Source organism: Lissotriton helveticus, chromosome 3_1, assembly GCF_964261635.1.
Source record: "Lissotriton helveticus chromosome 3_1, aLisHel1.1, whole genome shotgun sequence".
Classification (NCBI taxonomy): Eukaryota; Metazoa; Chordata; class Amphibia; order Caudata; family Salamandridae; genus Lissotriton; species Lissotriton helveticus.
The window spans coordinates 226,509,643-226,536,146 of record NC_136061.1 but is presented as its reverse complement, the minus strand read 5'-3'; the positions used below and the strand labels follow the sequence as shown (position 1 = coordinate 226,536,146).

At 48.3% G+C, this 26,504-nt stretch overlaps 1 protein-coding gene across 1 annotated transcript in view; it reads right to left on the bottom strand.

Moving 5' to 3' along the window:
* The window catches only part of LOC144822315 (uncharacterized), a 528,873-nt gene that overhangs the window by 490,195 nt on the left and 12,174 nt on the right, over window positions 1–26,504 (bottom strand). The window lies entirely within an intron of this gene.

The window sequence follows — 26,504 nt, the reverse complement described above, 5'->3', positions numbered from 1 at the left end:
GGGTCAAAAGGTGGCATACGCTCTATAGATAACTACAGGTGGCTGGACTACAGAGGACCCACCAATTAAAACTTGACATGTACCTAATCACAAAACGCATGGTAATAGTGCAGGTGGAGTGTGAATGCCATCTTTGACTGCCAGGCAGAGATACAGGTATGGATGGGACATGATAGGTTAGCACTTACTTGGGCTAAGCCGGTGATTACTTTGGTGTACCGATGAAAGGAAAGCAGAGCAGGCGGTCTTTATAAATGCAGCTTTTTATTGTGGAAGATTAAGTAGAAATAGATACAAATTATCAGGACCTACAGCTAACAGCCTGTTCACGCAGGAGCTCCTAGACGGGAATGAATTGAAGGCGGATGCTAGAATATAGAATGAGAGAAAGAGCAAAGAAAAGAGATGAAGGGCAAAGAGTAGAAATAGAGAAAAGAGGATAACAACATTACAGTTGGTGAACACATTATGCTGCGACGGTCAGTCGGAAGGAGGCGTTTTGGATGCGTTGTAGTCGTCGTAGGTGTTTGGCTGGGATTCCTGCGTAGAGTGCGTTGCCGTAGTCCAGTCTGCAGCTGACGAGGGCCTGTGTCACCTTTCTTCTTGTTTCGGTCGGGATCCACTTGTAGATCCTGCGGAGCATGTGGAGGGTGTTGTAGCAGGAGGAGGAGACGGCATTGACCTGCTCAGACATGGAGAGGGTGGAGTCGAGGATGAATCCTAGATTGCGTGCATGGTCGGTGGGTGTTGGTGCTGTTCCCAGTGTGGTCAGCCACCAGGAGTCGTCCCTGAAGGAGGGGGTGGGTCAGAGGATTAGGACCTCCATCTTGTCCGAGTTCAGCTTCAGACGGCTGCTCCTCATTCAGTCGGCGACAGCCTTCATTCCCTCGTGGAGGTTGGTTTTGGCGGTGTGTGGGTCCTTGGTGAGGGAGAGGATGAGCTTGGTGTCGTCAGCATAGGAGATGATGTTGAGGTCGTGATGGCGGGCCACTTGTGCGAGGGGGGCCATGTAGACATTGAACAGCGTTGGGCTGAGAGATGAGCCCTGAGGGACGCCGCAGATGATGTTGGTGGCTTCGGATCGGAAGGATGGGAGGCGGATGCTCTGGGTTCTGCCGGAGAGGAAGGACGTGGTCCAGTCAAGAGCCTCCTCTTGGATTCCAGCTTCTAGGAGGCGTGTCTTTGGAGTGCGATGGCAGACCGTGTCGAAGGCGGCTGACAGGTCCAGGAGGATGAGGGCTGATGTTTTTCCGTTGTCTAATTGGTGCCTGATGTAGTCTGTGGTGGGGATGAGGGCTGTCTCGGTGCTGTGGTTTCATATTGACAAACAAAATGCTTAAAAAGAAATGTCATAAACACTGGAGTCACAATGCAGCATGGAATGGAGATGACCTCACAATGGAAAATAGTGAAATTTGCTGCCAACAGGATTCCAAAGAGGTAGAATGCTGAGATAATTAGGCAGCATTGGTTACAATTGAGACGCTGATGTAATAAAGATTAGGCGTCATAAAGCAAGTCCATGTAGATAAAAATGAGCAGAGCGTTGGAGATTGGAGAGACGTGTTGGTTGCTAGGAAACGCTGATGCCAGGAATGCAGAGCGTAACAAAGCAACACGCGCACAAGGAAATCACGCTGGCTCGAGCAGGCAAATAATGCTGGAGAATGAAGAGACGCGTTGGTTGCTAGGAAACGGTGACGCCGAGAATGCAGAGCTTAACAAAGCAACATGCGCACAAGGAAATCATGCTGGCTCGAGCAGGCAAATAACGGTTGAGGGCGAGCAGAAGTGCCGTCGAAGAAAATATAAAAATAAACAGACCTGACAGCTTGTGGGTCCTTTGAGCAATTGAAAGAGGTCAGTCCAGGAAATGGCTGCAGGAAATAGTTCAGTAGGATTACCGGAACAATGTAGCCGATGTCCGCTGTTTCAAAAGGATTACCGCAACAATGTAGCCAATGTCCGTTGGTGGGAAGGGAGCAATGTAAAAATTTCTCAACCCCACTGCTGGTACCAATTATGTACCGATGAAAGGAAAGCAGGGCAGGCGGTCTTTAGAAATGCAGCTTCTTTATTGGGGAAGATTAAGTACAAATAGATACAAAGTATCAGGACCCACAGCGTAACAGCCTGTTCACGCAGGATCTCCGAGACAAGAATGAATCTAGAATATAGAATGAGAAAAAGAGCAAAGGAAAGAGATAAAGGGCAAAGAGTAGAAATAGAGAAAAGAGGATAACAACATTACAGTTGGTGAACACATTATGCTGCAATCATTTTTCTACTCCCATTCGCCTGGGTCTTTTGGTCCAAGTCCGGTAACACCTACTGTACTGCAGGGACTGACATTTTAGCTGAACTACAAGGCATCACTCCATTGGCAGATTTAGCGGTGAATCCTTACCAGGCAAATCCAGCTATTTGTTAATGTAATACCAATGTCCATGTAGCTACCTGATGTTTGTCAAGTACAGACACGCTGCTTTCTAATGCAGTAGTAGCAGCTTTGGGCCTGGTCTAATGTGCCTGCAAGCCTTCTGGAGCCTGCATCTTCTCAAGTGTGTAGCAGATCTTTATGCAGAGAACAATCCATCGAGAGATGGTTAGTTTTTGCACCGCCTTGCCCTTCTTTGCTCCTGAAAGCCCTACAAAGAGCTGATTATCCACTCTATGTTTCCAGGTCCGAGCGATATAGAAACTCAATGCTGTTTTAGAACCCAGACGATGGAGCAACCCTTCCTTCTTAGTGTGATGAGGTGGAGTAAAGAAGGCTGGAAGCATGATAACCGGACAGACATGAAAAGGACTTCTTTGGGAATAAAAGAATCCTGGTTCCTTAAAACCAATTTGTTAGGAAAGAAGGTGGTACAAGGTGGAGTGAGCCTGAAGTTCTCTCACACGTCTAGCCAAAGTTATAGCAATGAGAAAGACAGTTCTTCAGTCAGAAGTCTCAAGTATTACTTTGCAGCAGCTCATAAGGGGTGCACAAGAAAGTGAGGACTAAATTCAAGTCATACTAGGAAACAAATGTTACAAATCTTTCAAACAACCTCATCACATCGGGCAATTTGATTTATGAAAACTGGTCCAGCAACCGCAAGAAGGCCGAAAGAGCTGTCAAGTAACCTTTAACAGGGATCAAGCCAAGTCTTGCCTGGGCTAGAGACAGAATAAACAAGGAAGCATCAGACAACTGTGTGTCCAAAGGGCCAATTTTTGGGTCCCACACAAATCCACAAATTTGTCCCAACAGCAGGCGTAGACAGATTTTGTGGAGGGACACATCGCTGCCAAGATGATATTAACAGCCTCAGGAGGTAGGTTGAAGGAGGTCAACTGTTGCCATTCAATCTCCAAGCATGAACACACAAAGTATATAAGCTCAGGTACCACATCCTGCCCTACTGCTGCAGCCGACGTTCCTCCAGAAGCAGCAGGTTGATCGAAGGACAGATGCTCATGCCCAACAGTTCGGAAAACCAGTCTCCTGACCCAATCTGGTACAACCAGGATGACTTGGCCTGGCCATTTCTGATCTTCAGAATTCAGGGCAGGAGAGGTTGTGGCGGAAAGGAATACAGGAATCCTGAACTCCACTCTAGATGGAAGGCGTCTGAGTGTGAGCTGCTTTGGAAACTTCAGTGTACAGAAGTGCTAATCTTTTCACCAACTAAGAAAACATGCAGTATTGAGTCACGATTCTCCCTATTTCTGGATGGCTGCCTGCTCCACTTCTGGGGTCAACTGCTATTCAGAATCCATTAGGTGTCTGCAACTGGGTTTGGCTGCAATGGTGTTTTAGGATCCTGCCAGGGGGTTCACAACCAGAGAAATCCTTTAGCGGTCCAGCCACTTTCAGAGGCGCACAGTCTCCTGGCACAGGCCCCAATCTTCCCTGTTTGTTGCAGTACCACATTGCAGTGGTGTTGTCCAGGAGTACCTGCATCCACTTTCCTTTGATGGTAGTCAGGAAGGCCTTCAATACTACGCTAATCGTCCTCAACACCTACAAATTGATGTGAAGTCAAGTCACTGCCAGAGAATAGAGACCGCCGATCTCCACCTCTCCCAGATGGCTTCTTCAACCCAGCAGATATGCATCTGTGACCACAATTAGCTCTGGCTGGGGATAAGGAGGACAGGTGTGCCATTGACCCCATCTCAGTCCAGTAGCCTCCACTGGAGATCTTTTGCAATCTCCTTTGAAATCTGGATATGACCCAACAGGTTTCCCAAATGTTGTTCCCACTTTGATTTTAGGTCCCATTGCAGAGCCAGCATGTGCCATCTGGCATGCGTCACCAACAGGATGTAGGCGGTCAACAATCTTAATAGCCTGAGAGTCATCTGCAATAAGACACAGGACAGAGGCTGAAACATTGGTGTCATAGCTCGAATTTCCTGGACTCTCCATTCCAGGGAAACAGCACAAATACTGTAGTGTCTACAGGATGGCTCAGAAGTAATGGAGCACCTGCAAAATAGTTTGTTGTGACTTCAACACATTGATAGTGGACCCCCAATTATGTTAGGAGGTTCACTGCCAGTCATCAAGGTAGCCACCACCAAATTCCATCATCAGCACCCGCACTATGGTCTCTTTGGCCAAAAGAGCCTGCACTTCCTACTGCAACAGAGATAGGTGGTCCTCCATCAGTTGTTATGGATATGGCAGGTTTTTGAGGAATGTTAGGGAGTAACACTGCAACTTAATTTGCAGGACCCACTTGTCTGAAATTATTGGCTGCAACTTGGAAGAAAATGTTAGATACTTCCCCATATAGGTTGGCTGAATGCTGTCAAGGGCACACTAAAGAGGTTTGGGGGCTGCAACAGGTGGAGGGGCGGAAGACAGGGCTGCACACTGCTCCTTTTGACCACATGCTTGGTAATTGCCACAGACACAAAAGGATTGGGGCAACTAGATTTGCTAGTAATACTGAAAAACCTCTACCATGGCCACAGATGAGTGGAAACTGCTGGTTTGGCTGGCGCGAAGGAGCAGAAAGGCTCAGGGACTGTGCAGTAGCCCTCTTTCTGTAAAGTGCTCCAGGCCCGAATCCACTTTGTCCCCAAAAAGATGAGAACCATTGAATGGCTTGTACGCAATGCTTGCCTGGTCTCCCCCCAAAAATCCAATGGACCACCTCCTTGTTTGCCTGTGAAGGGCCTCACTGGTGCCTATGGGCTTCCCAAGCTAATTGGTGTCTAGCCCTAGTGGATATAGAATTAGGTCGCATTACAACTGTCCTGCATGGCTTGAGAAAGGATAGCACAGGCTTTTTCTGTAACCATACGGAGCAACTGAGCCATGGTGTCCAACAGAGAGAGAGAATAGCAGCCTAGAAGGCAATTTGCATACACAGAGTGGAGGGCCAACCTCTCAGAGAAGACCCTTTTCACCAAAGATCTCTATTCTATTGGATTCCCTGTCAAGGAGAGCAGTCGGGGAAAGAATTTGGATGAACTTTGCTAGCTGTAACCTTCCTCATGAGGCTCTTGAGAGTAGGGTACTCAGTAAGAAAGCATGGTTCACCTAGAGCAGGGCAATCGCGCCTGGAACCTTTTGATTCACAGGGAGGCCTGAACAGGGCTTGTCCAGGTCCCCAAAAGCGTGTCCGTCAGAGCCTTATTAAAATGCATAAGGAGGCCTATACTTTCTGGGTAGAAGCTAGAGATGAAAAACCTTCAACACCATCATCCACACAACCATGGATGATGAGGCCATGTCATTCCTGGAAGGGCTTAGAGGAACACCATTCCAGTGGCTTAGGAGATGTCCAGACCACTGCCGTCCTAGAGTCTTCATACCAAGAATCCTACTGATTGTCTGGGCAAACTCGTCCCCAAAATCACAGCCCTCGTTGTCCGAGTCTGTGCAAAAAAATGTTGAGGACCTGCGCCCTTCTGGAGAGTAAAGGCACTATATCGAAGTCAGAAGGGAGACTATATGATTGCCACACACTTAAACCCGCACACAGCTGAGGTTTGGGTGGTGCCATCTTGGCATCTGACATCACTATAGGTTGTCACTGGCTCTGAGGTTTGCATTGGTGGATAGCGTTTCGGCATGGGGAACCAATACCTGGGTTGGTGCAGAACCTGAAACAAACCCTGAGGGCCCTGCTGGTGCCAAGGAGACTTCTGGACTTCTTGGGACCCGCAGGTGTGCCAAAGGAAGCCGGAAACATGCTAAAAGGTCACAGAATGGCAGCAAGGTGGCGGCCGCTACGGTGGAGTTCCACGCCTCCACGTAGCCCGAGTTCCTGTTCCTGACTCCTTCCCCACCTCGCCTCGAGGTCAATGGCGAACACTGCTGCTGTTCTGGCGTGCCGTGTTGGGCTTCTCCGTGACTGCCGAGGATTATCCGAAATTGCTGAAGTCGACTAAAGCAGGCATGGCTAACGGAGTGCTACGGAGCTGAAAATCGGCTTTTTAAGGAGACATAAGGGAGCGAGGTGAGCGGCGCTTCATCTCCTACGGACTCGGTCTGGGTGCGAGATACAATGTATCAGGATAGACTGATTCTGGCTGCGCACTAACGCTGTGCTCTATACGAGTGTCTTTCCACTTGCTGTTTGCCGCTTCGACCTGTCACCGTCATACCACTACAGACATTGCTGTGAAGCTGCTTATTATTGCAGTGTGGGTCTACACCATATTTTCAGCGCCGGCTTTTTCTGCAATATTTTTGGTAGGCAAAAGACTTGTGATAATACGCCGAGGGCATTTCAAAGCACTTCAAAAAGATTGTTGTAACTGTTGGGGCAAGTAAAAAAAAAAAACTGCCATTGGATTCGGACTTTCCCTTTTTTGCACTAATCTACTGCTGGCGCTGGTGCTGTCATCTGTCCGAGGCTGTGGTGAGTCGGTGGCTGACTGCAGCTGATAGCGGACTTGGCTGTGGAACAGTGTTGCTGGCGCTGGTGCTGTGAAGAGTGCAGTGCTTTGGCTGGCATTTGGTGGAATTAAGGAGACTTTGTGTGACTGGGGCCCTGCCTTACCCGGCCAGCGATTGGAACTGTCTTGCCCCGCCGCCTCTGCAATACGGTTTTTTGCTGAGGCCACTGTGTGGGTAAAAACTACAAGTTCCAGCATTCCCGACGACCTAGCTCTATTTGGCATTTATTGAGAGCATTTTAGCATTCTAGGGGCTGACGCTTGAAGGGTCGGCTATACTTGTTTGGAGCAAATTGAATTGGCTCTGATAATGGGCAAGCAAGTTGACGGCTAGAGCCAGGGCGATAGCACGACATCAACAACTAAAGGAGAACTTAGAAAAGGCGAAGCGGGACGGATCCGCCTCTGAGAGAGAAACCTCTTCTGTGGAAAATTTGGAGAACTCTGACGAGGACGATCTCTTGGATGACAGTATGACACAGGCTCGTCAACGGAATCTTGGTAACTCTGTCACTAGTGAGGCGCAGGAAGTATTGGAGTTGCCCGTGGGGGAAATGGATATGGCCTTGACGGGGCCAGCAGTTATCATCGGAATTAGCCCAAAATGTAAATCCAATGGCCTCACCGGGGTCACAGGTGTCTAAAGAACCCATAACAGTCTGCGCCTCTATGACTTCTAAAACTTCTAAGAAAATTCCATTATTTGAGCGGAAGGGCGCAATACATGCTTCAGCTAATACAGCTGGGAATCAGGCAGTGCTATCAGGGGCTTTAATCTCTTCGACTCCTCTAAAAATCACCCCTTTAGTGAAAGTTTCTGAGAATTTAGACTCAACGAAGTCGATTGACGATTTGGTTAATTTAATTGATTTTCCACCTATAAATATAAGAGCTCCTTCTCTTGGCGACAAAGAAATTTCTACCTTTTCTACCAACACTTCTATGGCCGCCTCTAATGTATTGCCACAATCTAACCTGCAATCTATTGGCGCTACTTTGGCACAGAATCCGATTATGGCGATGGGTAATGTCACTACTGGGGAATTCCAGATTACAGTGAAGGACATGTTAAATCTGATTTTGGGGGAAATAAGAGAGATAAAGCAATTTAAAAAAACGGAATTGGCAGTGATAGGTCAGCGCCTGGATAAAATTGAAGATTCGATGGCTTCTTTTCCAATTCGACTTCAAGAAACTGAGACTAGAACTTCGGGGTTGGAGGACAATATGACTATTGTGCAGAAAGAACTCTACCGTATCAAAAAATTCGAAGGTATTTGAGTTTAAATTGGATGAATTAGAAAATTACAATAGAAGGTCAAATCTTCGAATAGTGGGCGTACCAGAGAATATTGAGGGCTCTGACATGATGCAATGGATTACTTCCTTTTTTACTCGTGAGGTTGTCCCTGAGTTTAAAGGAGACTTAACAATTACACGGGCGCATCGAGTCCCAGCTCGGCCATTTCTCAATTCCCCGTTTCCCCGGACTATTATTGTTAGCTTTGCTGATGTTCGTGTTAAAGAAACAATCCAATCACAGGCCTTTAAGCAAAGACAATTTCATGCCAATCCAACTACTAAATGTCGAATTTTTTCCGACATGTCGGCTGCTGCTGCCAGAAGGAGAAAATACTTTGTTAAGATTTTGCAATTATTTAAGGACAAGGGTGTGCAAGCTTCAATTGCACAGCAAGCAAAACTAAAAGTTTTGATAAAAGGCAAATTTTATTTGTTTACTGATGTTGATGAGGCACGCGAGATGCTCACCCAGTTGGCGTAGGCTTAGGTTAAAATTGGATATGATTATGGGGGTGGGGGGGCAGGTGAGGAACAGGGGTGTCACGGGATCAGGGGCACAATAACAAGGCGCCTCTATGAGAGGGGTTAATGCCATGTGGCCAGCGTGGGGGGGCGGTGTAGGTGTAGTACAGGGCCACGGGGCTAGGTGCAGGAGGGAAGCACCTGGGTTGGGGAGTGGGGTGGGTGGGGAAAAAAATGAAAAATGTAAGTTCTTGTTGGGTTGTGATAAAAAGAAATGTCGGCAAGAAGTTGTTTTCAATGAGTTATATATATGTCTATTGGGGGGCTTAAGGTGATTTCCTTTAATGTTAATGGGTTGAACAATCTGAAAAAAATGCGAGCTATTGAGCTATGGATTTAATTAGAGCGCCCAGCAGTAGTAATGTTGCAAGAAACTCATATTTCTACGGCTAAAGTTAACTCTTTTTCTATGTTTAAAACCTGATCTTTATATCGCGGGTGTTGGACCTGGCCCTTTTGGCAGGTTCACCCCGAGACTTTTTCCTTTTTCCTAGCCTCTTTCTGGAACCTGGGTTGGTGATTTTAGGCCTCTGCGCACTTTTCCACTGTGGTACAGTGTAAAGTGTGTGTGCTATCTGTGTATGTGTGGTGAGTGACCTGCCCTCCCGTAGGAATGAATGGGGAATATGTATGCCCATGGTAGTTCCTGATGTGTGGGGAGTGCAGGGTCGAGTTTGATATGTGCGAACTCGTGAGATTGAATGCTGCGAAATGGTGTATGTAGCATGGTTGTGTCTAGTCTAGAAGAACAAGTTACTTACCTTCGGTAACGATATATCTGTAAGAAACAGTAGTTAGTATTAGATTCCTTACCTTAGAATATCCCCAGGCGTCAGTCTGGATCCGGAAACTTTTGCGTAGCAGTACCCCTGCGCGTCGGTAGGCGTCGTCTGCAGGCGTCCCCTGCGGCTCCGCGTCGTCGGCGTCGTGCGCCGTGATGACGTCGCTGGAGTATATAGACGCCGCCTCCGCGCGCTGACGTCAGTTCTTTGCACACAGCTTTTCCGCGCCAGAACACGCAGAGCCATGTGAGAACTAACACTGGTGCCATTTGAAACTAGGGCCCTGAAAGGGATGTCCTTAACCCTAGGTATCAGTTCGCAGAACGGGGAGGACGGGTGGGGCGGTAAGGAATCTAATACTAACTACTGTTTCTTACAGATATATCGTTACCGAAGGTAAGTAACTTGTTCATCTGAAAGAAACAGGTTAGTATTAGATTCCTTACCTTAGAATAGATACCCCAGCAATACCAACCCCGGTGGTGGGTCTGCGAACCAATACAAACCTACACCAGAAAGTCCTGGAGGACCGAACGGCCAAAGAAGCCATCCCTCCGGACTTGACTGTCCAGGCAGTAGTGCCTCGCAAAGGTGTGCAGCGAGGCCCACGTAGCCGCCTGGCAAATGTCCTGCAAAGGGACTCCCCGGCCCAGGGCAGTAGTAGCCGCCGTGGCCCGAGTGGAATGGGCCCTCAGCCCAACAGGAGGCTCCTTCCAAGCCAAAGAGTAGCATGCTTTGATGCACAGGACGACCCACCGAGAGATGGTTCGTTTCTGTACCGCCCTTCCCTTCTTCTCACCCACGTAGCCAACAAACAGTTGGTCATCCACCCGGAACTGGCGTGTGCGATCCATATAAAATGAAAGCGCACGTTTTGGGTCCAGACGATGGAGCCGCTCTTCATCCTTTGAAGGATGCGGAGGCGGGAAGAAAGAGGGTAAGGTGATGGACTGCCCGATGTGAAAAGCAGAAACTACTTTGGGCAGGAAAGAAGGCCTAGTCCTAAGAACCACCTTGTCAGGATGGACGGACAAGAAAGGAGGTTTAACAGAAAGAGCCTGGAGCTCACTCACTCTCCTGGCAGAGGTGATGGCAACCAGGAAGGCCGTCTTTAAAGTGAGAAGACGGAGAGGACAGGAATGAAGCGGCTCAAAGGGAGCGCACATCAAGAATGTCAGAACCAGGTTCAAGTCCCACTGAGGCATCACGAACGGAACAGGAGGATACATGTGCATGATGCCTTTCAAGAATCTCAGTACAACAGGGGACTTGAATAAAGATGGCTGATCAGGTAGCCTTAAGAAGGCGGAAAGGGCAGAAAGGTAGCCCTTGATAGTGCCCAGAGCAGAGCCCTGCTGGGCAAGAGAAAGAAGGAAGAGGAGAACCTCGGAAAGAGGGGCAGAAAGGGGATCCACAGCCTTTGCTGTGCACCATGCCACAAATCTGTTCCACCGGCAGGCGTATACCGACTTTGTGGAGGGACGCCTGGCTGCCAGAATCACATCACAGACTTCAGGAGGCAAGTCGAATGGCCTCAACTGTCGCCGCTCAATCTCCACGCATGGAGGTGGAGGCTGGACAGGTTCGGGTGGAGGACCGTCCCCTGCTGCTGCGACAGAAGGTCCTCCTGAAGGGGCAGGCGGATCGAGGGACCGACTGACATGCTGAGTAGCTCGGGATACCAGTATCTTCGAGCCCAGTCCAGAGCCACAAGGATAACTTGGGCCCGGTCGCGCCTGATCTTCTTCAGCACTCTGGGCAGAAGTGGTATAGGCGGAAAGGCGTACAACAGACCGCAGCTCCACTCGCGCCGAAAGGCGTCGCCGAGCGAGTGCCGTCTTGGAAACTCCAACGCGCAGAACTGATGACATTGCGCGTTCTCTTCTGTGGCGAATAGATCTAACCAAGGCTCTCCCCATTGCTGAAAGAGGCCGTTCGCCACGTCCGAGTTCAGACGCCATTCGTGATCCACCGAGCACCGACGGCTGAGTTCGTCCGCCCTGGCGTTCAGAGAACCTGCCAGGTGTTGAACCGTCAGAGTCACGCCCTGACGTTCCAGCCATTGCCAGAGGCGCAGAGCCTCCTGGCAAAGGGTCCACGACCCCACACCGCCCTGTTTGTTGCAGTACCACATGGCGGTGGTGTTGTCCGTGAACACCTGCACTACACTCCCGTTGACAAAGGGGAGGAATGCCTTCAGTGCTAGGCGAATCGCCCGCAGCTCCAACATGTTGATATGGAGCCGGGACTCCGCCGGAGACCAGATGCCTCTGATCTCTGCCTCTCCCAAGTGGCCTCCCCAGCCCTGGAGGGACGCGTCCGTCACAACTACGTGCTCCGGTTGGGGAAGGGAGAGGGATCTGCCTCTGACCCAATCGCGGTCCGTAAGCCACCACTGCAACTGTCTCGCAGTGCCCTCCGAGATCAGGACATGGTCGGACAGGTTGCCCTGATGCTGGGCCCACTGAAACTTCAGGTCCCACTGCAGAGCCCGCATCCGCCACCTGGCGTGATGCACCAGAAGGATGCAGGAGGCCATCAGCCCCAGAAGCCGCAGCGTCAACCTGACCGAAACCCGGGACAACGGCTGAAAGATGGGAATCAGAGCCTGAATATCCCGGACCCGCCGTTCCGGAGGATAAACCCGAAACTGCGCCGAGTCGAGAACCGCTCCGATGAAAAGGAGCTTTTGAGAGGGACACAGGTGTGATTTCGGCACATTGATGGAAAACCCCAGCTCGTGCAGGAGGTCTGCCGTCATCTGAAGGTGGTGGACGACTGTTTGGGGCGAGCCCGCCTTCAACAACCAGTCGTCGAGGTAGGGGAAGACTGAAACCCCTAACCGGCGCAGATGAGCTGCGACCACCGCCATCACTTTCGTGAACACCCGTGGGGCGCTGGTAAGGCCGAATGGGAGCACGATAAACTGAAAGTGCTCGTGGCCTACCGTGAACCGCAGGTAACGCCGGTGGGCCGGCAGGACGGGGATGTGAAAATACGCATCCTGCAAGTCCAACGCTAACATCCAGTCTTGTGGGTCTAGAGCAGCCAAGACCTGAGCCAAAGTCAACATCTTGAACTTCTCCTTCCGGAGGAAGCCGTTGACGTTCCGTAGGTCCAAGATAGGACGTAGGCCCCCTTTGTCCTTCTTGGGCACCAGAAAGTAGTGGGAGTAGCAACCACACCCTACTTCTGGCCCAGGAACGCGCTCGATGGCCCCCTTGGCCAAGAGGGCCGTAACTTCCTCCTGCAGAAGTGTCAAGTGGTCCCCCGACACACGGTGGTTCTGCGGTGGCATGGCTGGAGGAGTGGACTCGAAGGGGAGGGAGTAGCCCCTTCGGACGAGCTGCAGCACCCACCTGTCCGATGTAATCGTGCGCCAGCGGGAGTGGTGATGGCGAACCCTGCCACCCACTGGCGTCACATGGGCCCGAAAGCTCGGACTAGGAAGATTTGGAGGCTGCTGCGGGGGGAGGTGTGGACTGACCTCGCCGCTGCCCTCTACCGCCACCACGGCGGAATCCACGGCCGCCACCGCGCTGGGGAGCGTTCTGCGGCGCGTGGCTGGCAGCACGCGTGGGACCGCCCCTTCCCTGGCCACGAAAGGGGCGAAACGAACCCGGTTGCTGGCGCTGGGTCGAAAGACCCAAGGACTTGGCCGTGACCCTGGAGTCCTTGAAGCGCTAAAGCGCGTTGTCCGCCTTGTCACCGAACAGGCGACTGCCATCGAAAGGCATGTCCATGAGGGCATTCTGGACATCCGGCGAGAAGTTGGCGGATCTCAGCCAAGAATGGCGACGAATCGCCACCGTCGTGGACATAGCCCGTCCCCGCGAGTCGGTCGTGTCAAGACCACACCTTATCGAATACCTCGCCGCGTCCCGGCCTTCAACCAAGGCCTGGTTGAGCTTGTCCCGCACCTCCTGCGGGCATTGCGGCAGACACTCCGCGACCGTGTCCCACAGAGAGTGGGTGTAGCGGCCCAAGAGGCATGCAGTATTGCAAGACCGCAGTCCAGCACTCAAAGACGAAAAGACCTTCTTGCCAAATTGGTCATATCGCTTCGATTCCCGATTGGGCGGAGCCGACGGGAATGCGGACTGGGAAGTGGAGGCCTGGATCACCAGACTCTCCGGGGAGGGATGGGTGGAAAGGAAGGCAGGGTCGTCCGAACACGGACGGTGACGCCTGGCAACGTTCCGGTCAACCGGTGCACCGGAAGCGGGCCTGGACCAGGTGCCCAAAAGGACATCCGTCAGGGCCTCATTAAACGGCAGCAGAGGCTCCTGTGGGCATGACTGCGGTTTAAATACTTCGGTGAGGATGTTAGGTTTCACCTTAGCGACGGGGAGCTCAAGGCTCAAGGCCTTGGCAGCCCTCATCAGGACCACCGAATAGGCAGCCCCCGCCTCCGACGCCACAGGGGAAGGCGAGACAAACCCAGGGTTGGGCGACTCGTCCAGACCACTGGCATCACCTAAGTCACCTACCCAGTCCACGTCATACTGGCAGGCTCGTGACAAAGGGTCCTCAGACCCCTCCCAACCCTCTCCATAATCGTCCTCATCGCCATAGTTCGAGTCGACGATATAAACCGGCTCCTCGGAGCCAATGGGCCCCAACGGCGCCGGACTCGGCATCGGACGACGCCGGTCCGACTCCGCGTCAGGAGTCAGAGAGGGAACGGGGGTGGCGCCGCGCGGCGCCGGCGCCGGGGACCCGACGCCGGCCGGAACCGACGGCGGAGTCACGGCGCCGCGCGGAGGCGGCACCACGGGTTGCCCCAATGGAATCGGCGCCGGAGAGGCCGGTGGACCAGCCGGCGACGACCCTGAAGGGCCCAGCGGCGCCGGGGCCGGAGCCGCCGGCGGCGCCGGGGCCGGAGCACTCGGCGGCGTCGGGGCAGGTGCACCCGAACCGCTTGGGCTCCCAGACGGGACCGACGGGCCCGCAGGCGCCGTAGGCCCCGCCGGAGGAGACATCGCCCTCATAGCCATGAGGAACTCCTCAATCTCCTCGCGCGACGCGCCTTCCCCAGGGACCGACGGGTATGGGGCAGACGGCGTCGGCGACCCACGCGGGGCCGTGGGGGTGGGGCCACCCGAACCCCCGGCCGCATCACGCGGGCGTCGGGGGGAGTCGGGGGTACGATGACGACGCCCCAACCTCTTGTGTCGCTTACCTGATGAACCGGAGGAATGGTGGCGACTCCCGGAGCGCTCATGGCGGCTCCGCGATCGCTCCCTCGACCGCTCCCTCGACCTCCGACCGGACCAGGACCGCTCTCGACGCGGGGCCGACACTCGGAGCTCGAGCAGCTTGCGGGACCGCTCCCGTCTAGCTTTACCTGTCAAGGCCCGGCAGTCGACGCAGGACTCCACGTCGTGGTCCGCGCCCAGACACCGGAGGCAGAGTCGATGGTGGTCGGTGACCGACATCATTCGGTCGCACCCGTCGCAACTCTTAAACCCGGGCATCCTACCGGCACCTTGAAGAAAGAGTTAAGTTAACAAAAACTTGGTCAAAAGACCGGAGTACTGCTCTTCGGATCTGCGCTAACTGGCGCGGAAAAAAGAAGAACTGACGTCAGCGCGCGGAGGCGGCGTCTATATACTCCAGCGACGTCATCACGGCGCACGACGCCGACGACGCGGAGCCGCAGGGGACGCCTGCAGACGACGCCTACCGACGCGCAGGGGTACTGCTACGCAAAAGTTTCCGGATCCAGACTGACGCCTGGGGATATTCTAAGGTAAGGAATCTAATACTAACCTGTTTCTTTCAGATGTGCCACTTTTAATAGTTGGCATATTTGTGTAGGGAGTCTGCTGGCACGTGATTGGCTGGTGAGCCTGGCCCAGAGTGCCTGGGCCTGCTTGTGGATTGACTGTCTGGTTTGAGTGTGACAGGGGCTGCAGAGCCCCAGGAGGTTGTCTGAGTCAGCCCGTGGATGAAAGGCAGCATCTGCTGCCAGGGAAGTGGGAGGAGATTAGCACCTGATAGTGAAGGGCTGTGCCTGCCTGCCACAATGCTGGCTCCACCCCCCCACTGGGTGACTGTCACCTCTGTCCCTGATACTGAAGGGACTTCCCTATAACCAGTTCTGGCTGGTTCTCACACTACCTACACAAAGACTTCAAAGACTTTTCTGTGTATAAGAAGGGGCTGTGTCCCCTTCCAAAATGTTCTTGTTTTCAACTTGAATCTGCCAGGGGCGTGCTGCTGCTGGGGCTCAGGGGAATCCCTGAGCCCTGCCCAGCCCCTGGACTCCTGATGGACTTTCTCTGCTGGGAGCTGTGTTACTCCATCTTTATTCTGCCAGGACTGCTAAGGACTTTGCTGCATCTCCTGGAAGACTTTACTGGACTTTGGATGTCCTTATAGCGCTGGGGGCGCTGTAGATTGATTTCTAGCGCTGATAGCGCTTTATCTTTAATCCTGGGCTTGAGGGCGCGTGTTCTTGCCCCTTTAGCGCTTTGGAGCGCTTTATCTTGCCCAAGCGCTTAGTAGCGCTTTTATTTTCATATTTATTGGAGGCCGGTGCCCACCCGGCATTGCCCCGTGTGCTCACCGTCGCGGCCTGCGGTCCTGAAAGTGACCAGGAGCCGAGGAGAGAAAAACGAAGGGGCCGTGACCTGATTGGTCCCTCCCCGACAGGAGCTGCGCTCTGATTGGCCGTTGCAGGAGGCCTGTCCCGGAGAGTCGCGCTCTGGTTGGTCGAGACGCCCGCAGAGGCTCTGACGTCACTGGGGGCTCGCTGCAAGAGCCGCGATGGGATTGGCCCATCGCTCGTGACCTGCTCGAGAAGAGGCGGAGAGCGACAATGGCCGCCCGGGGCTCCTGTGATCTGGAGGGAGCCCCGGGAAAGAGGGAAGCATGGCGTACGTGGCCGGTCCCCCGGCAGAAGAGGGAGACCGGAGATGAGACCGAGGCAGGCGGGGCTCTGGTGGTTGAGGACAGCCCCGCGCTGCCCTAAAGAGACCGGCGTGTGAGGACGCCGAGGAGGAGCTGAGCCCGAGTGAGGAGAGCCGCCGGCTGCCAAGTCCCGGTGAGTGTTGCAGTGAAGGAGGGGAGGGGCGTCGGGGCACATTGCCGGTGCCAGCCCTCCCCTCCAGTGCGAGCGCCTGGGTGCTCAGAGGCCGTGGAGCTTCCCCGGCTGCCGAGTCCCCCGAAGGGGGACTCCTCCTATTGTTTTGGTGCCTGAGAGGCTCGAGGGCCAGTGCCTAGTTGTTTGAGCCCAGCGAGGCTCGCGTGGCCGCATTTATTAAGAGCCCTGAGAGGCTCACGGCTCATGTCTGTTTTGCGAGCCCAGAGAGGCTCGTGGGGCCATCATTGTTGTATTTGGAGCCCAGCGAGGCTCTGAGGGGCCATATCTGTTTTAAGAGCCAGAGAGGCTCATGGGCAGGTTTATTTACAGCATTTGGCCGCAGTATGATGTCAGAGCCTGGGTGGCTCCAACGATTGAGCGCAGTTCTGTCCCTGAGGGCTAGTGAGAGCCCTGCCGCAGTTCTGCATCCCAGCTGCCCAGCAATTAGTGGGCAGCTGCACCGTTTAGGTTTTGTGATTGCCCAGGTGCCCAGCAAGTAGTGGGCACCTGCACCGTTTAGGCCCCTGACATTGAGACTCAGGGCATCCTAGCCCCAACAAGGCCAGTTGGCCTAGGGACTGCCACAGGTGGTGGCTTATGTAAGGTTGTGCGCAATTGTATGGTTTTTATTCCTGCACCTCTGAATGTTTTTAGACATTATGTGACTTTTGTGCTATTGTATTGTTCTGGTACCTCTGAATGTATTTTTATTGCATCATGTGCTTTATTCTTAACACCGCTGAATGTGTAGGTTTATGCATCATGTGTTTCCCTTTACTACTCCTCTGAATGTATATTTATGCATCATGGGTAATGTGTTCTTTCTTAGACCCCTAAATGCTGTGTGATGCTTAGGTGGTTGTTCTTTTTAGTATAGGTGGTCCTAGTGAGGTCCTGGTCCCCTGCGTGACATTCTCCTAAGGTGTTTAGGGTTGCGTAGATGGTACGTACCTGTCCCCAGTAGTTACTGGATGTGATTTACAACTGTTATATTTTTTTTTGCTATACTTATTCTAAGTTCTAGAAGTGCTATTTCTATTTCTAAAAGTGCTGATTATGACAGTGGCCCATGTGGCCCTGTCCTGTGTAAATAATCCCATGTGAATATTGCCCGTGCCAGTTGGTACAATGTATATGTGTGATTCTATCTGATATGTTTTGACAATACAAAAGTTATTTTAACATAACCTTGTGTGGAGTTCCTTTTGTGGTGTGCCTAGGATGTTGTTGCTGTTGTGTGCTGGTGCAAATGCTTTACACATCGCCGCCGAGTTTAGCCTCACTGCTCGTGCCAAGCTACCAAGGGGGTGAGCAGGGGTTATCTTGGCGTGTGACTTCCTTGCCCTGACTAGAATGGTGGTTTCTGCCTGGCTTTGGCGTCAGCCTTAGCCTACCAGAAATAGCCAGTTCTTACAGCGGGTTTTCATGTGCTCAAGAATCTCAAAGTGGGGTCGCTCTTTTTTTAAATCGAAACTTAGATGCGGAAATCATTCAGGTTGAAGACGGGGGAGCAGGGCGGTGGTACTGGGCCACGCGTTTAATAAAAGACAGGAATAGACCAATTACTTTTGTTAGCTTTTATGCCCCAGTGGAAGATTGTGCCCCAATCTATGAGGAGTTATTTCAATCATTGTTGATGGTCAGGGGAGATATAGTTATCGGTGGGGATTTTAACATTCTTATGGATACAAAATTAGATTCCACTGGTGCCTCGAAGAAACAATCTAAACCAAAGTCAAGAAGGTCTATTATGCAGAATATATCTTTATTGGATCTTTGTGACCCATGGCGATCAAAATTTCCACAGAAAAAAGAATTTACTTGTTGGTCGGGAAGACACCGATCCTCTTCTCGCCTAGATTTTTTCTTGGCTTCTAGGTTATTAAAATTTTCTTATTTAAAAATTTTGCATAACGGATTTTCCGACCACGCAATGTTGTTAATCGAATTTGAAGTCAGGGAAGAAATTAGGCCCCCTAAGAGATGGATATTTAATAAAACGTATTTACAAGATGATAACTGGGTCTCTTTTTTAAAACTCGAGATTGCAGAGTTCATTGCTCGCAATTCAGATACGGCTCCGCTGTATATTATTTGGGACTCATTAAAAGCCTTTATCCGTGGCATTATAATCAGTAAAGACGCAGAAGAATGGCGTGCTATTAAACAAGCTAGGACTTTACTTTATCAAAAAATCCATTCGCTCACTCTGCTTCGACAATCTAACTTTTCTAGTGATGTGCAAAATAAACTAAATGAGGCTAAATGTGAACTTAGTATGTTTTTTTTTACACAGAGTGAACAGCAATTTCTGATAAAATCTCAGCGGATTTACGAGGAGAGTAATTTCTCTGGTAAACTCCTCGCCTGGCAGGCAAAAGAGCAAGCTGCCGCAAATTTAATCCGTTCTCTAAAGTGTCCTGCAACTCAGATAGAAGTATCACAGTCCGATGTTATTGGCGCTATTATGTTGTCCCATTATAAACAGATATATAGTCAACAGCAAAAAATAGATCATTCCAGGCTTATACATTTTTTTGCCAGATATGATATGCCCTTTCTATCTCAGGTAGATAGCGATGTAATGATGCGCTTATTTTCTAAGTCAGAATTAGAGTTAGTGGTTAACAACTTACCAATTGACAAGGCCTGTGGTCCGGACGGCCTCCCAACTGAATTTTTTAGGATTTTCTTTAGTGTCTTGTCTGATTTATTATTAAAATTATTTAATTATATGTTAATGGGTGGGCAAGTTCCAGATTCCTTTGGGGAGGGGACAGTTGTTAGTTTTCCAAAGAAAGGGAAAGATCCTAAAGACCCTAATTCATATAGGCCTATCACATTACTGAACACTGATTATAAGATCCTAACTAAATTACTATCAATACGTTTTAATTCTGTTGCAATGGATCTTATCCATCAAGATCAGAACGGTTTTGTGGCAGGCCGGCAGTTAGTCACTAATACACATTTTGTTACTGAGGCTTTAGATTACTTTCAGACAAAAAAAATCCCGGCTTTAATTTTATTATTAGATGCAGAAAAAGCTATTGATTTAGTGGTATGGCCAACTTTATTTGTTATTTTAAAGCACTTTGGAATCCCTTCACAAATTATTAGTTTAATTCAAAATTTGTACACGGGTGCCAGAGCCAATATAATTATTAATTATGTTATGGTGGGTACAGTATTGGTCCAACGGGGTACCAGGCAGGGTTGCCCCTTATCCCCTGTTCTTTTTGCTTTTTTTATTGAACCGTTAGCTACAGCAATTCGTGCATCTGTGAATATTCCTCCCCGATCGTTTCTATGGCAAAAATTAAACTTTATGCCGATGATATTATGCTACTAATCAAGACGGATATTCAATCTCAGACTGCTGCTTTACAGCTTTTTGAAGAATTAGAAGCCTTGGGAGGTTATCGAATTAAAAAAAAAACGGAAATATTAGTTTGTGGTGGGGGTGAGGTGGATTTACATAATGATTTAGCTGGTTGTATTAATTCAAGACCTAAGAGGTATCTGGGAGTTATGTTTTCTACTTTGGTTCCCGATTTAGTTAAATTGAATTTTGATCCTCTTTTACGGAAGGTACAATCCTTGTTTACTAGATGGGATTCGTTGCTATTTACTATTTTTGGGCGGGTGGCACTTATAAAAATGTCTATTCTTCCACTATTTAATTTTTTATTTTCTGCCATTCCGTGCTTTTTGACTAGCGGCTTTTTTTCAAAAGTGGAATCCTTATTCTCCGGGTTTATATGGGCAAGAAAAAGCCCTAGGATAGCAATGAAGACACTTTACGTGGAAACTGAATTGGGAAGCCTATCCGTACCTAATCTCAGAGATTATTATTTACAATCCAAATACCAATGCACATCCCTTCTTGTTGCTATTATCCAATTGGCAAGTAGCCACAAAAGTTCACTGTTTTTCACTCTCCCCGTTATCCTCAAATTAGACGAGTACAGTTTTCTGTTAATGTTCAATATTCATTTATTGTTGGTTCTTCTCTTTTATCACACTTTCACAGCCGACGCGCGTTTCGCCCTCCGCGGGCTTTTTCAAGGCCAAAACGTGATGTAGTGAGCAAAGTCTAGCGTCAATCAATCCTACATATGTATCCAATTCGTCAGTTTTTAAGAGGTTGTCCAGTTTCTCATATAATAAACCTTTTAGCCTTAAGCTTCGTGTGAAAAATGAGTTGTCAGTTCACCATGTGAAGATCGATAATCCATTCAGATTTCAAGAAATGTAATACCGTGCGCTATCTGGAGCATTGATAAGTTCCATCGCCATAGCGTTTCTAGGCGTCTGTAAGGAGTCCTCTTCTCGTATTCACCTTCCCAGAAGAGACTTCTGGGAAGGTGAATACGAGAAGAGGACTCCTTACAGACGCCTAGAAACGCTATCGAGACTTCTGGGAAGGTGAATAAGAGAAGAGGACTCCTTACAGACGCCTAGAAACGCTATGGCGATGGAACTTATCAAGGCTCCAGATAGCGCACGGTATTACATTTCTTGAAATCTGAATGGATTATCGATCTTCACATGGTGAACTGACAACTCATTTTTCACACTAAGCTTAAGGCTAAAAGGTTTATTATATGAGAAACTGGACAACCTCTTAAAAACTGACGAATTGGATACATATGTAGGATTGATTGACGCTAGACTTTGCTCACTACATCACGTTTTGGCCTTGAAAAAGCCCGCGGAGGGCGAAACGCGCGTCGGCTGTGAAAGTGTGATAAAAGAGAAGAACCAACAATAAATGAATATTGAACATTAACAGAAAACTGTACTCGTCTAATTTGAGGATAACGGGGAGAGTGAAAAACAGTGAACTTTTGTGGATACTTGCCAATTGGATAATAGCAACAAGAAGGGATGTGCATTGGTATTTGGATTGTAAATTGTGTATGATACTCTGTTTCGCCTTGAGCGGACAGGATATCGTGGATCAGTGCCATTAGGTGGATGTGCACAATACCGGTTGACACTCCCAGAAAGTGTATATAACAGGTTACAATTTGGAATTTTTGACAAGGGGAATATGATGTTGGGCTGTGCTGATCTAATTTAAGCAAATCCACCTTTCGTTGTTGTTGACTCAGAGATTATTATAGCGCATATTTTGCTCAATATTTAGAGCGATTTAAATCTGGAATGCAGAGTCCAATTGTATTTATCAATTTCTTTTTTGACCAAATTTGTCAAGAGGCTCAGACGCCATTTCCATTGCAGATCCCTAAATCACTGAAACTTAGTCGGTATAAGATGATGTACTGGTTTTTTAAACGTCGTGAAGTATTTCTTAAAAGGTATTCTCTCCCGCAGTTTAATTCTAGAACTCCCTTGAGGAATGCTCTCATTTTTTTGGGAATGAAAATTGGAGTGGATACTGTTTCGCAATGGGAACGTGCTGGGTTTTATACCCTATCAGATCTTTTAAGGGAAGGGGTTTGGTTGTCACCGGGAGAGATGCAGTTATTAATTTCAGGGAATTTTATGTTATTAGGTTCCTATGTTTCGATCTTTAAAGTGCTAGAGCAAGTGGAGCCAAGAATTATTGGTTCCTTTAGTCAGTTATGGGATGATTTGTTTTTGATTCCCCAGACGAGGAAGCCAGGGGCATGGAAACGTTGTCTAGCTCAACATATTGAGGTAGATCTAAGTACGAAAGCCATTAAAAAATGGCAAGAACAGGAGAATCACGTTCTTACTATTAATACCTGGAAAAGTATAAATAAACTGAATTTTAGTGTTCTTCGTGGATCTAATTGGAGAAGAATGTTATTCTTCAGCAAATGGCTCCTGTATCGTACTCCTGCTGCCATTGCAAAAATGTATGCTAATACCAGTGCCATCTGTTTTAGATGTCAGCAATATACTCCTGCTAACTGGTCTCACATTATAGCTCATTGTTTTAAAATTGTGCCTTTTTGGAATGATATTTTCGAATATTTGCAAAAGTATTGTGGGATCCAAATTACTTATAATGTCAAATTAATACTGTATGGATATGATTCTGATCTCGGTTTGTTAGAACAGATGGTTAAACTATTATTTATTGCAGTGGCAAGGTCTCTGGTGCTTCAGAATTGAAAGCTAATACAAGCTCCTTCGTTTAACACCTGGCTTCAAAAAATGAGAAATGTTAGAAAGAGTGAATTGCGATATGCACAGCGAATTGGTGAGACGAGGAATTTTGATAAAATTTGGAGATTGTATTTTGAGTAATATTGGACTGATGTATTCCGTAAATCATGTTTCTTTCTTTTTATATTTACTTTGTGGCAGTCAATGTTCGCTATTTTCATATTGTAATTACGATACAAGAACTTCAATTAAAAAAAAAAAAAAAAAAAAGAATGGCTTCACGGAATTCCTCAATCTGCTGCAGCATCTCAGATGGCCCCATAAATTAAGGTTGCTCAAAGACAAGGGTCAGAATCTACTCCAAAGTGGAACGACTTCGGGAGCGAGACCTTGAGGCACGATGCTGCCTCCGCACCTCCTCACCTCCTCAAGGGATCAAGAGTATCAGGACGAAGCAGAGTGCCATGTGGATTCTTGTGTTTTTTTTTCTTGAACTTACCCAGGATTTTAATGACAATTTGTCACATGACTGGCCTCAGGACCGGGCTTTGGACCTCAACCAGTCAGGACGTGGAGTCTTGTGGTGTTTCACTATGAACAAGTTCCTGGTCCCAGATGGTCTTAAGGTGCATCAAAGCGCAATCACTGCAGGTTTTGGAGTCGTGCTCCAACCACAAGCAAATCATGTGCAGATCGGTCACATAAATCGGTTTGCAACAATCTCCACAAGGATTGAATCCTGCAGATCTGGAAGGTGACATTGTCAGTATGCAGACTTTGCACTGTTTTTTTTTTGCCAAAGTACATTTTACCGCCTACACAGCACTGCTGTAAACGTGGGCAAACACCAGTGTCAAGTGTGTCTGTTACGTGGTGAAATGTCTGTAAATAGACATTGTCCCTTGCACCCTGTAGTAATTTTGTTGGAAAAACTTAAAAAGAGAGCTCTGGGTCCAAGTCTGTTGGCACAGAAAGAATAAAACATATGTTCATGCACGCCCCGTCCAGTGCAGAACGACGTAGACATTTTTTCATTTAATTCTATCATTCCATGGATGTGCTTTATTTTGGTAAAAAAAAAGATTCATAAAAAAAATGAAAAATGTATATCAGCAAAATGTTGAACCACTGACAAAAGCAGACAACATGCAGTATCAGTATAAAATAGCCATGTTCACAATTTGTTAAGAGTAGTAAACTAATAGGAACTGCAAGAAAGAAAAAAAAGAAGAGTATTAGGGGTTAATTAAAAAGAAATACATTAATGGCGATGAGTCTTTTTATCACATTCCACAGTGAACAAGGCAAAATAGGAACAAAAAAGGTCAGAGGCAGCGGAAGAAAAGCAGGCACTAATGGTAATTATTGTTGGGGAATATCGACAGGTTAAGAAGCATATGAAAGGGTAGATGTGGGAACAAAAATGGGGGTACAGAAAAACACGGGAGGAAGAAAGTGTGTGGGATGGAACAGAAGAATAGGTTTGCAAGAGGAGCCCTGGGAGAAAGGAGAAGAGACAATCAGTCCAAGTAAATGCACTACTAAACAAACGAGGGAAAGAGAATTGGGATGATAAAAAGGGCACAGGATATATGGGTAAGGGGCCACAAGAACTATGCTGAAGTGAGAATTCAGTCTAACTTGACAGACCACAAAAAAAAGGAAATGAAGTAACGCCCTAGGAGTTCATGGCATACCTGTGCATTTTCAATATAAACAGCATTCACCAGATCCAAACAGTTACGTGGCGGACGATTCCACTGAAAAATGTAAGGAAACTAATGCAATAAAAGTTTCACCAAAGAGGGTTTCCTGCAGTCTATTTCTTTCTAAATAGGATTGAACTGATCCAATTACAAACCTGTCTGTGAAAGAGAAACAAACTCCATAGTAATGCAATGAAAAAAAGAAAACGTTAAGTTATTCAAATTTGTAATGTCTCTACCACTTGTGCATGCTCTCAAATGGAGACACTGTCCTCCTTCCACTAAGCAGACCCCCCAGGATATTGCGGCATAGATTTGCAAATTTTGCGGCACAAAAATGGAAATTTAGCAGCATAAAAATGGAAATGTAGCGGCATTATTGCGGCACTTTACTTTACTCTTAATCAATCCTTTTCAGCCATGAATCAATGACTCTGTTTTAGCAGAGTATTCCACTTTGAAATAGGCATATTTAAAGTATCTTAGAGTGTTTGTTTGACATATTCTCCTTTTTGATAACATTTTTGAGCATAGGTTTAAGCCAAGCACAATAGAACAGTGTTGCTGGTCACCTTGCTGCATCTGTGGGACTGCGTCCTGACCCCAAAGAGCTGTCGTCAAGGTCCTGAACCCCTCAACTGGAGTCAAAGTGTACTTTTCCTGGATGACCTGAGGGTTTCACCAGAACTGTACTGCTCCTCATTGGCAGCTTCACCGGATCTCTCAGTTCTCCTCAGCTCCTGATTGGCAACTGCACTGGGTCCAATGCAGAGTAAAATAGTGAAAGACTCTATATCAGCTGGGATCACCAAGGATGATAGGGAGTGAACACTAGTGGCCATCCTAGTGATAGTAGGAGGGCCTTGTGGAGATGGAAACAAATTGAGTTAAATAAAGGTCATACACTGGTAAGGAGTAAGTAGCCCAATCATAATACAGATTACTTATGAAAGTTACAAACAGCAGAAAAAGGACCAAGCCCATGTTGTGCCAAGTGCAACTGCGTGTTAAGAAACAATAAGAGTGGCCCTGCATAAGCTAATAATTTAATTTACTATAGCGGCCATGAGCCACTTCGTAGAGATGTGTGGTAATAACGTTCCAAATGCCCACTGTAATGGATTATGGGACATGACGAAATATGATAGGGCATACTAAATACAGTTATTCAAAGCCAAAAAAAAGACTCACAGACTCAAAAACAAGATTGCCACTTTGAAGAGAACTAATGATAAACCGCACTTCGGTGGGGTTAAATTGTCTGGCATTTGTAAAAATATCCCAGATGCCTATTCTTAATAACCGTGCAGGCAAAATTCTCGGGAAAATGAACTTTGTATAAGAGAAACAGAATGCACAGGAGCAGACTGATTTAAGGTAATGGTGATAGAAACTGTATGAAAGTAAACATGAAGGTAAACTGATTGAGATTATAGGAATTGGGAAAGGAGGTCAACAGGTCAACAAGATCATATATTTTTCTTAGAGAGATAATTGCCCAGCGTCGCATAAAGAATTCTGAGTGAATTAGATGCAACCAGGTGAAAACTCATTACTAGAAATGTGGGGGCCATAAACTTACCAGTTCATAACGTGCAGAAGCACTCCACCCAGCAACAACACACCCTCTGCGAAGAGGAAGGGAGTATATTCACCACATTTCACACACAAAGCTTTTGGTGCCGTAAATCACTGCCGATGAGTGTGTGAAAGATGGTTGATTTGCTGAATGCACTGCTAAACTCAAATGACTTTTTTTTTTTTTTTGGAAACAATTTTTATTGCAGACTTACGATACATATGGTACATGCAATTAAATATCGCCCCCCTATTGTCAGCTCCCCGCGACTTTCGGTGCCTAATGAACACAGCCTTTAAGCCCTCAACCCGGAGGCCGGGCGGCATCATGCAGCATAACATTAACCGCAGTGACGCATGGATAATTGCAACCAGTTCGCTGGGGCTTCCCTCGTCCGCTTTTATTTTTCTCCCCTCACAAAACCCATCTCCCTACAGCTATTTAACAGATCAGCTCTCCCCCTCCCCTCCCACCCCCCCAATGGTCTCGCCTCCTACGCCCGAGCTCGCTGTCGACCTGCA